We start from the raw sequence: 12,741 nt of genomic DNA on the forward strand, positions 1-12,741 counted from the left end.
TGTGCTATGCATTGTTTTTTTTTTCTTGATCGGTAACTGATCAAGTTGATTCGCTGATAGTCTGTATGAAACTACCACCAGGTCTGGTTTCTACCCTCTTTGATTTCATTTTCTTTCTTACTGTCTCCACTTGTCGCCACCTTCCAGCAGAAGCATAAACATTTGATAAAGCTATAATCTTCATGGTAACAGTCACATGTAGAGAATTCTTTGATGGCTTGATCGGAGCAGAATCTTCCCTACCTTCTCAGCCATTGCAAGATCTCCATGACATTACACGCACTTGATAACTCTCCGCCACAATATGGCATCGGGTTTGATTGGCATCTCTATGATGAATCGTAGGCTTCGTTCAGATATCCGGCCCTGCCAAGTAGATCAACGATGCAGCCATAATGTTGTATATGAGGCTTGATACTGAACCTGCTCCTCGTATTCTGAAATAACTTTAGTCCCTCTTCAGTAAGCCCTGCATGACAGCAAGCAAAGCAAGCTAGTGAAAGTCGCCGGATTAGGTTTAATACCGAATCCCCCATTGCATCCAACAGCTCCAATGCTTCTTTTCCTCTCCCATGAAGTGCTAAGGCTACCATGGCAGTCCAAGTCAGAACCTTTTTCACACTCATTAGCCTAAAAATACATAAAGCACTATCAATGTACCCACATTTTGCATACATGTCACACAGACCAGTTCCAATAAATCATCATCCTCAGGCCTACATATTGTCTTCTCTATAAAACCATGAACACAAGCCCCACTGTAAAGCTCTCCCAATTGAGAACAAGCTGAAAGAACACAAACCATGGTATATCAGTAGGAGTCTGCCCAGAAACACCATTCAACATGTCTCTAAACAGCACCAAAGCTTCCCTGCAACATTTCTTAGCTCTCTCCTGTTGTGAGGTATAGCCTCTAATCATGGCATTCCGGTAGCACTACTTCTCTCAGTCATTTCATCAAACACTCTTCTTGCTGACAAAACATCCTTATTATTCGCATATAATGATCAATGTCGTCTCCACCAAAAGATTCGACATAAAACCAGATTTAAAAGCTTTCACATGAACTTCTCTTCCTAACCATAACGTGGACAACGATGGTGATCTAGCACAAGCACCAAGCACGAAAATATAAGTGAATAATCAAAAACTAGGTGCCCTTTTGAAACCCAGTAGGCAAAAGTAAAGATTGAGTACATGGGTCGGCTGCATCTTAACAAGTGTTGAAAGGAACAAACTTTGTGGGTGAAAGTGCTTGAATATCAATGGTGCATATGGGTATTTTGTGAGATAAAAGGGCAGTAGTTTCAACTAGTTTGGCGAAAAAGGAGGGATCTTTTAGGCATTGGTGATTAACTGGCATGGATTTGTTTACTTTGTGTGAAGCTATTGGTTTTTTGAGGTTTAAGAGAAGCATGAACTTGAAGTCTTGAACATTGGCAGTGACTGCATGTGCCCATAGAAGTAACTGTTGGCTTGGAGTTTAGGCTACTATGCTCTTTTCTTTGGCATGGACTATGGAGTTTATGACCAAAATAATACTACAAAATAATTCTATTAATTTAAGATAAATAAAAATATATATTTAAAGATATTCTTTAATCATTTAATATTAAATGTTCATATTAATATTTTTCGAATTCAGTATTTTAAAAATACATAATTTTTTATTATCAAAATAATTTGATTTGTGAATAAAAATTAATTAAAATAATAAAAGAGAATTTTTAGCCCTCATGCCCCTAAAATCTCATCTTCATCCACAATATAGAAGTCTCTCACTTGTAACAAATCTACACGTACAATGGAGGTTGCTTCTACAACTCTCTCTCCCTCAATATTCCCATCACCTGCGCTTCCTTTTCTTCTTCCCGGTCCAATTTCGTCACCAGCATAACACTATTTCTTTGTTGAACAAACCAATCTCAAAACAATCGGTTTTTGTTATTGTTCAACCAAAGAGGAAGACAAGAGCTGAACCTGCTAAAAAGGGTCTTACTTGCAACGCTTGTTTGGCCTGGTGTGCCTGAACTCGCTGTTATTGCTGGGTGGCTGCCCTTGTGTTTGGACCAAAGAAGTTGCCTGAAATAGGGAAGAGTCTTGGGAAAACTGTCAAGAGTTTTCAACAGGTTTTTTCATTTCCTTATCTGGGTATTGCTTGACATGACAAAAACAAAATGGAAAGGATCCAGACTTTGAACCCTTCTATTCAAAATGTTTATTGGGATTAAAAATGGAGGCTTTGCCATTGTCCATGGTGAATCTTTGGTTAAAAATGAAAATTTGAAGACTTTTTTTTTACACTGGTGTGCCGTTTAATTAGGTGACCACTAAAACCTGAGCAATTAGATGACCTTTAATTGCTTTTTTTTATGCAAATTTGAACAGATAATTGAGCAAAGATAGGATAAATTTATTTCATGAATTGTGTTGGGTTTCCATCTCTGATTGTGTCTGAATGTTCCTATGCAGATTACACAAAATACATTACTAACTGAAATTTCATTAAACTGAAAGCCAGTAGCACATCTCTGTTTCTTCAATCTCTAGTGATAATAATGATGTTTGACATGAATTCTTAGATTATTGGCAGAAGAATTCATGAATTTTAATTACCCTTGATACTTTTTTCACATTTTCTCTTTTATTTCATTTCGAACTGAAATGATTTGATTTTACACATTAGGATAGAAAAGAACATCCTTCTCATCTACCAGGTGATAAGTTTAAATTTGATGGTCACTAATTTTGCAGGCGGCAAAGGAGTTTGAATTGAGCTGAAAAAGGATGCCGATCGATCCTCTGAGAACCCGGCAGCAGTCACTGAAGAAGAAACCAATGTTGATGATGTCTCCAGCTCTAAAGGGAGTGATGCATGATTCAGAGAACAAACATCTACTTGGTAAGATTTCTCATGCATATCTATCATATACATTGCCTGGACAAAATAATTTTGATCGTAGTTCAATAGGAGAGTGATTATTTATTGAATGGCAAGACATGACTCGGATTGTGCCCCAGGTAGTAGGATCGAGATCGTTGGTAGACATTCGAGATGTAATACACTCTTCTTGCACAAGGCAAAGGAGCGGAAAAAACCAAACTCTCTATATATTTTATAAACAATGTTGTTTAAACTCAGATCATCGAAAGTGATAACCTTGTAGTTCATATCTATTGTCTCGTCGAGTTAATATCTTATGATGACATACCAATAGTATTATAAATGAGACGAGAAAGATCCTAAGTTATTCGAGTTTGACTCAGTTAAAGCTCGGTCAACAATAAACTCGAATGGACTCTACTGAGTCTTAACAAGTCGAAGCAAACTACTTGATATTCGACTTGAAAAAACTTGCGAGCAACTCAAAAAAAAATATATTAAATTTTTTATTTTTTAAATTAAATCATTAATATATTAATATTTATATGTTTTTTTCTAATGCATTATAAGACTTCATATACTTAAGCTTTGTGTAACCCCTAGACCCAATTTGATGTTATGACCAACCTAGGCGGTACATATTATTCAGAAATTTTTTTCATATTTAAACAATGTAAAATATATAACGGTATAATATGAAAATAGCCTAGAAAGATTCATACGATAAATATATACGTATACATATATCAGAAAATTGTATAACATTATATAACAAATATCGGTAATAAAAGATATATCGAGACGGTAGCAAAACACGTGACACCAAAGTAAAACAAAAAGCATATAAAGATATACAGTGTATAAAATAGTCGGTCCTCCTGATGCCAAGTTTACTAGCTTACGGTCTACTACTATATAAAAAAATTAGCTGACCCTATTCCCATATGTAATGGGGTAAGGGGGAGGTAGGGTAGTAGGCTGCCCCCAACGCTAGGTTGAGAGCAGCTTCCGTGGAAGACCTCTGACAGTCAGAATTATGAATTGCCCACCGTGGGACTCGATCCCACGACCACAAGGTTAAGAGCCTTGCGCTCTTGCGGTCTGCTACTATCTGAAAAGTTAAAATTTACAGAATGAGCTAAAAACCAGTCTTATGTGTATAAAAACATACTGATAAATACTTAAGTAAAAACCAATTTATCAACATGTTTTAAAAATATGATCACTACCTCCCATCCGATCACTAGAATGTGTAGGTTCCCCAGAACCATACATCCATCTGTATACCTGGTAAGGACCTTATACATATAGCATAAGGACATGCGGTAAGGACTTACTCTGTGCACAAAGTAGAGGAGCCTACGGTAAGGTCTTACAAGTCATAGACTAAGCTTGATATACTTCATCCAATAATACCCCCAATGACATTAATAAATATGTATGTATTCGAGTGAAAATGATAGTTTAATCCATTAAAACATGAAAATGTTCATACTCAGAAATCAGATACAAAAATACAGTAAATCAGAGATCATATCAGAATATACAGTAAATCAGATATCAGATAACAATATTCAGAAATCAGATATCGTCTCGTAATATATTCAGTATCACTAGAAATCTAAAACAGTTCAGATGAATAGTTTAAAACAGCAATGTAACACCATCAGAAAACACACATGTACATGTCTGAGTAGTTTGATAGGAAAGCCTACTGCTGAGTCTACCGATCACGATCAGCGGCAATGTTAGATCCTACAAAGAAGAAAATCTATATCAGAATCCTAATATGAATAATAATAATATTATTAAATAATTTACAGAAACCTACGAGTAACTCTCGAAGAACGCGAATCAAGCGAATTTAACGGACTGGAAGCACCGGATCTAACCGATCCTCAATCGGGTAAAACACGAGTACCTTCATAAAAAATATTTTCTCGAATCATTTCCATAATCGAATCTCAAATTAATAAGCAAAAATGCTAAAAACATTAAGCATTTTTGGATTAATACGCTCGATTTAGGGCTCTCAGGTCAGAATTTGGCAAAACATATTACAAAATTAGACTCAAGACGTCGAAAAACGTTAAAATAGAGGTTTTTGAAAAAAGTCAACGTCGATCAACGGTCAACTACTAACCGTTCGGTTCGGGTTGGATCGGGTCAGACAGGCATGTCGGGTTGGGCAGGCGGGTCAGATTAGGTCGACTCACTTTCTAGAATCCCACCAGGCGGTGGGACTTCCCCACCAGGTGGGGGCACGTGCGGGGCCTTCGGGGGTCGAAAAAATTATGGAAAAATTCTTATATGCATTATGAGGGTTTTGAGACACTTGCCAAGCTCAATTCACAATGGTGAACGGTAGAAAGCTCAATTTTGCAACGTAGGAAACTTGACCTTTCTCACCCCTTCACACATCGATGAAAACAGAGACAAGATGGACATTGGTGAACTCAGGACGATGCAAGAAACACGATGGTGCGGGAGGTGTCGAAAGTGGAACAACGAGCGACAACGAAACGTCGATTAAAGATTTTTACTAAAAGAGGAAAGTTTGAATAGAGAGAATGAGGTTTTTAAAGGAATAAACTTTTAGATTTTGGGGTTATATATTCCCTAAAAAGGAAAAATGGTAAAATTATACCATAAGTCATTTAGTTTTTGATACTTTCTAAAGTTGGATCTAAATTTAATCAAAATTTCACTTTGGTCTCGAATTTATTTAAAATTTCAATTTAGTTCTCGAAAAAAATTTAAGAAAATTTTAGGCCCTAAGTTGGGGTGTGTCAACTCTCCCCCTTAAAAGAAATTTTGTCCTCGAATTTGCCTGATGAAAATAATGTGAAACTAAGCCTTCATCGACTCCAATGTCTCCAAGTAGCTTCTGAGGTGCCACGGTTACTCCATTGAACTTTGACCATCAGAATACACCTATTCTGAAGAACTCTCTCATCTCGATCTAAAATATGAACGGGCTCCTCCTCACAGGACAAATTAGGTCTCAACTCTACTTCAACAACCTGAATGATGTGACCTAGATCTGGACGATATCGCCTCAACATGGATACATAAAAAACATCATGAATGTGATTGAGCTGGGGAGGCAACTCGAGCTTATAAGTAACATTTTTGACTTTTTTTAGAATACGATACGACCCAATAAATCTCGGACTCAATTTACCCTTACGTCCAAATCTCAACACCTTCTTCCATGAAGATACCTTTAGAAAGACTTGATCCTCAACCTCAAACTCAATATCATTCCGTCGTTGATATGCATATGATTTCTACTTATTAAATGCCTCTATCAGGTGATCATGGATCAATATGACAATATTCTAAGTCTCTTGAACTAACTCTAGACCCAAAGTCTTCTTATCATGCAACTCTGTCCAACATATAGGAGTACGACATTGACGTCCATACATAGCCTTTTACGGTGCCATGTGAATACTTGCTTGGTAATTGTTATTGTAAGCAAACTCGAATAAAGGTAAGAAATCTTCCAAACTACCATGAAAATCAATCACACATCCCCGTAACATATCCTCTAGCACCTGAATCACTTGTTTAGACCGACCATCAGCCCGTGGGTGGAAAGTTGTACTGAAATTCAAATGAGTACCCAGAGTCTCGTGCAAAGCATTCTAAAACCTAAAAGTGAACCTCGGATCTCGGTCGGAGATGATAGACAACGGAACACCGTAGAGTCTAAATATCTTAGAGATATATAATCTAGCCAACTTGTCCAAAGAATAATTAACCCGAACATGGATAAAGTGAGCTAACTTGGTGAGTCGATCCACAACCACCTAAAAAGAATCCTTTTTGGAATGAGTAAGAGGAAGACTGATAACAAAGTCCATTGTAATACACTCCCACTTCTAATCAGGAATCGTAATAGACTGCAACAGTCTAAACGAATTCTTGTACTATGCCTTAACCTACTGACAAGTCAGGTACATCGCCACAAAACTAAAATATCCTTCTTCATGCCACTCCAAAAGTATCGCTACTTGATATTCTAGTACATTTTGTCCCCGCCAGGATGCATGGAATAATGACTACTATGAGCCTCCTGAAGAATAGTTCGTCATAACTCATAATCTTTAGGGACACAGTAACGACCATGAAAGCACAAAATATTATCCTGATCAAAAGTATATATGAACTTTTTCCCTGCTCAACCTGCCCAATCATGGGAAGTAAGGAGCTATCAAGGAGCTGTTTGACCTTAACCTTCTCGGCCAAATTGGGTTTAACCTGTAACTCTGCTAACATGCTACCATCATCAAACCAACTCAAACTGACAAACAAGGCTCTTAGATTGGATATCGTCTTACGGCTCAAGGCGTCGACTACCACATTAGCCTTCACCGGATGGTACTTTATCTCACAATCATAGTCCTTTAGAAGCTTCAACCAGCAACAATGCCTTAAATTCAAATATTTCTGAGTAAACAAATACTTCAGACTCTTATGATCGGTATAAATATAAAACTTTTCTCTGTATAGATTGTGTCTCCAGATCTTCAAAGCAAAAACCACGGCATCTAACTCCAGATCATGAGTAGGATAGTTGCGCTCATGCGGCTTTAACTGACGTGATACATAAGCGATAACCTTCCCATATTACATCAAAACACATCATAATACAGAGTGAGAAGCATCACTGTAGACAAAAAATCCTTCCCAGACTCAGGCTGAATCAACACTGGGCTTGAGTCAGAACAATCTTCAATTTTCAAAACTAGCTTGTTGGTCTTCAAACTAGACAAATGAAACATCTTTCCTCAATAGTTTCGTTAAAGGAGCTGTAATAATAGAGAAACCCTCTACGAACTGACGGTAACAACCAGCTAAGCCCAAGAAACTACGGATTTCTGAGATGTTCTTGGGTTGCTTCTAGTTCAGAATAGTCTCCACTTTACTCAGATCCACCCGGATACCCTCAGCAAAAATGATATGCCCAATAAAAGTCAATTCACCGAGCCAGAACTCACACTTGCTCAACTTGACGAATAACTTGTGTCCCCTCAGAGTCTACAGAACAATCCTTAAATGATCATCATGTTCTGCTTCAGTTCGAGAATACACTAGTATGTCGTCAATGAACACAATCATAAATTGATCTAAATAGGGTTGAAACATCCGATTAATCAGATCCATGAAAGCAACATGGGCATTAGTTAACCCGAATGACATCACTAAAAACTCATAATGCTCATATCTAGTACGGAAAGTAGTCTTTGGGACATCAAAATCCTTTACCTTGAGTTGGTAATAACCATGCCTTAGGTCTATCTTTGAAAACATAGAAGCCCCTCGAACCTAGTCAAACAAATCATCGATCCTAGGTAGAGGATATTTTTTTTAACCGTGAGCTTGTTCAGTTTCTTGAAATCAATACAGATTCTCATGTCCCATATTTCTTCTCGACAAAGAGAACTAGGGCTCCCCACGGTGAAACACTGGTTCGGATAAATCCCCTATAGTTGGACTTTCAGTTCTTTAAGCTTCTTTGGGGCCATACGATAAGGAGTCATCAAAATCGGGGTTGAACTAGAATAGACTTCAATCTCAAACTCAACTTCTCTATCCAATGGCAATCCATGCAACTCTTCAAGGGAAACATCGGGAAATTCCTTAACGGTCAGGATGCTTTCAATGTCAAATCGAGAAATCCTAGTATCCAAAATATAAGCAAGAAATGCCTCGAAACCCTTATTGATCATCCTCTCAGCTACCAAGGCAGATACAACATTCGTCAGGAATCCATGACGCTTCTTGATCATCACAATCTTCCGGTTATCCAGAGTCTTCAGAACAACTCTCTTGGTCTCATAATCGAGATTAACTTGATGCTTTCTCAACCAATAAATGCCAAGAATCAAGTCAAACTCCTCTAAAGGTAACTTCATCAGGTCAGCCAGAAAGATCTCCCCATAGATCTCTATACCCTCTATAAATACGATCTAACTCTATGTACCAACCTACGAGACTCTGAACTGTCACCGAACTCTCAGTATTCTTAATCGGGATATTAAGACCCTTAGAAATAGAATGTGAGACATAGGAATAGGTAGAACCATTATCAAACAATGCAAAGTAGGGAACTAAATGAATAGTAACAATACAAGCAATCACATCAGGCTCATCGCAGTCCTGTTGACGTCTAGCAGTGTAAACCAACATAGACTGTTTGGCCTCAGATCTGGTTCGACCCCTACTCTGAGAAGCTCAACCTCTACTAGTTGATCCTGATGCTCTCTCCTGACTACGACCCCTACTGGAGTCTAAACTGTACTCTCAGTACAAGCGATAGTACGAGTTGGTGTCTGAATTGTAAGAGCTTGCTCTAGACAATCCCTCAGGAGATGGTCACCGGAACCACATCAAAAATAGGTACCTAACTTCTTCTTACATTCACCAAAATAACGTCTCCTACAGTGCTCACATGACGACAAAGACCGCGATCCAGAAAAACCACCCTGAATAGAAGACGTCACAGTTTACGAACTTGACGCCACAGACCTGACACTCGTACCGTCTCTCTAAAAAGACTCACACTTACCTCTTTTGCTGGGGCGTGCAGAAGAGTCAACAGAACCAGAAGGCCTCCTGAATCGGTCTCGATTTTGGTATCTATCTCTCATGCGCTTCATACCCACTTGCTCTCTCTTTCGTGGTCTTGGCTATCTCAACTAAGGCATCAAATTTCCTCTCCCGATGGGTAGCAACTCGACATGATCTCATGTCTGAGTTCATTCTCGAACCTCAAGCATCAATTCAATTCAGTGTCAATAAGTCTAGTAGCATAACGACTCAATCTGATAAAATCAATCTCATAATCCACAACAGATATATCACCATTCTCCAAATTATGAAAACTCTTGGCGACACTCATGCAAGTATCTCTCTCCTATGTAGCGACTTCGAAAACGTGCATTGAAAAGATCCTAAGTCAACTAATTCCCCATAATACTAGCAGAAATCGATTGCCACCATATAAAACTTTATTTCTTTAGCATAGATAGGGCTCCCTTTAACTTCTACTCATACATCAAATTCATCTCATCAATAATCCTCTCTGTATTTTCCAACCAATACTTAGTGTCAGTCGGAGGTCCACATGTAATGCCCTCAAACGAAACTACTCCAGCAGCTACCATAGACTTCAAAATATGGAATACGTATGTATTACCAGGGACTCTAGCAGCTTTTCGGAACATGCGAAAGATAGCTCTATTAATGGCATCCTCATCTAAATAAATGTCCTCGTCTTCAGTGATGGGAGGGTCTCTCGTAGGAGTAACCGGATCATCATGAGAAATAAATGGATCCACATGCGAAACAGGAGGATCTCGCGATGATATTGGATCGTCTATCGTAACAGAAGGTCGAGTCGCTCGCCATGGACCACGATCACGGCCTGGCTTACAACCTCTAGCAACACTCATCGAATAAATCTATAAGGCTCTAAAAAAAGAATTTGAATCTAAGTTAGACTATCATCAAGAATCTCGAATATATTTAAAACTCATAAAATATGGTGACACGGTTTTTAAAACTATCGAAAAGATCTTAAAATCCAGAGTTTAGGACTCATCCATAGTCCGAGTGTTTAAAACCAATGGTTCTGATACCATCAAGTGTAACATCCTGACCTGACTTGGACGTTATGAGCAAACCTAGGCAGTTACATATCGTATTCAGAAATTCTTTTCATATTTAAAATAACGTTAAAATTCATATAATAATAGAATATGAATATTAGCCATAAGAAAAATTCATACGTTAAACATAAACATATATAAAAAAATCGTATATAACACTTACAAAACAAAATACCGATAATATAAATATATCGAGATGGCAGCAAAAACACGTGATACCAAAGTATAACAAAAAAGCATATAAACATATACAGTGGTACAAAAATAGGAGTAATTGGTCCTCATAATGCCAAATCTACTAGCTTATGGTCTGCTATTATCTGAAAAGTTAAAATTTACAGAATGAAATAAAAAGCACAATGTTTTGCTTACGTTGTATAAAAACATACTGATAAAATACTTCAGTAAAAATCAATTTATCAAACATGTTTTAAAAATATGACCACTACCCCCATTCGATCACCAGAATGTATAGGTTCCCCAGAACTATACACCCACCTATACATCCGGTAAGGGCCTTATACATATAACATAAGGACCTGGGGTAAAGACTTACCTTGTGCACAAAGTATAGGATAATGCAGTAAGATCTTACAGGTCATAGACTAAGCCTGATATATTTCCTCCAATAATGCCCCCTATGATAGTAATAAACATGTATTTATTTGAGTAAAAAAGGTAGTTTAATCCATTAAAACATGAAAATATTCCATACTCAGAAATTAGATACAAAAAATATAGTAATCGGAGATCATATCAGAAATATATAGTAAATCAGATATTAAATAAACAATATTCATAAAATCAGATATCTTCTCGTAAAAAATATTCAGTGTCATCAGAAATCTAAAACAGTTCAGATAAATAGTTTAAAACATTAATGTAACACCATCACGAAACACACTTGTATTGGTTTGAGTAATATGATAGGTGTAATACCCCAAAAATTTGACCAGTGACTAAAATATAAGTTTAGAAAGTTTAGTAGCTAAAGTATGAACTTTGAAAAGTTTAGGACCCAAAATTTATAATTTTTAAAAGTTATTTATATTTTATGCCTGTAAATGAAAAGTTTGGATTAAAACAGAGATTTTAGTGGGGATCATATTTTTGGTACGGGAATTGTGATAAAAGATATAAAGCAGTAAATTTCAGTATTGAAATCAGATAATCGGACCGAACCAGAATTTTACGAAAATTTGAAGGATGTTATAAAGGTTGGAAATATTATTTATATATTTTAGAAAAGTGAAATTTAACATGGATCAATGGAATTAAAGTCGATTTTCCATGTTAAGCTAAAATTTTGGAATTAGGTGACTAAATTGCAAATTTCAAAAATTACAAGGACAAACATGAAAAATTAGAATTTAGATATTTTATGAATTTGATGAGGTAAGTGATGATGCCATAAGTGGCATGGATGAAATTATTAAGTTTTATTAAGGGCAAAATGGTAAAGTGGATTAAATGAATTTAATATTCATTTATATTATATAATGACATGTGTACTAAGGGATAAGGTCTAGCAAATTGAAGAAAATTTCAGTTTCTTCTTTCTCCGGCCGTCGTGAGACACAAATTACAAGGTGAGAGGATTTTCTTTTAAATTTTTGGTTCATTTTATTAGAATTTTAAGTTAGGTTATTAAAGATAAAATAACCTACATGAATTTCTCTTTCATTTGGCATAAAAATCTTCATGTTTTATGCTCAAGTTGGTAAGATATTGATGAAGGGGAAGTGTGATTTTTATGATTAAAGATCAATTCTTGATATTAGAAATGTTGTAAGAATTGATAAAGAACCTAAGGATGCAAATTAATGAAAACAATTTAGATTTTGAATTTGGCAGTGAGTTTGAAAATTCACCAGAAATTCTATAAAAATTATTTGGAGGTTATTTTTATATATTATGTTCTTATATCAATCTAGTTTTGTTTAATACAAACGGGGATCAATTTCAAGATGTATAAAAAAGATATAATTTTTTAACCGAGGAAAGGTCAGAAAACGGACAACAGATTCTGCACAAAACAGGTTCTGTTAGTCAACTTTGAAAATTCACCATAAATTGTACATAATGAATTAGAAGGATTTGATTATATGGATAGATTCGTATTCGAGTCTAGTTTTCAATGGAAGAAACGGAATCAAATTCCAGTGTGTATATCAATAT

General features: G+C 36.4%; 2 pseudogenes; one reads left to right on the forward strand and one right to left on the reverse strand.

Annotated features, from left to right (window-relative positions):
- Positions 1-18: 18 nt before the first annotated feature.
- LOC120208132 lies at positions 19-1,417 on the reverse strand (annotated as a pseudogene).
- A 387-nt stretch (positions 1,418-1,804) lies between these two features.
- On the forward strand, positions 1,805-2,879 carry LOC120208137 (annotated as a pseudogene).
- Positions 2,880-12,741: the final 9,862 nt, after the last annotated feature.

The sequence above is a fragment of the Hibiscus syriacus genome, unplaced genomic scaffold, assembly GCF_006381635.1.
Source record: "Hibiscus syriacus cultivar Baekdansim isolate YM2019G1 unplaced genomic scaffold, ASM638163v2 tig00015919_pilon, whole genome shotgun sequence".
Taxonomy (NCBI): Eukaryota; Viridiplantae; Streptophyta; class Magnoliopsida; order Malvales; family Malvaceae; genus Hibiscus; species Hibiscus syriacus.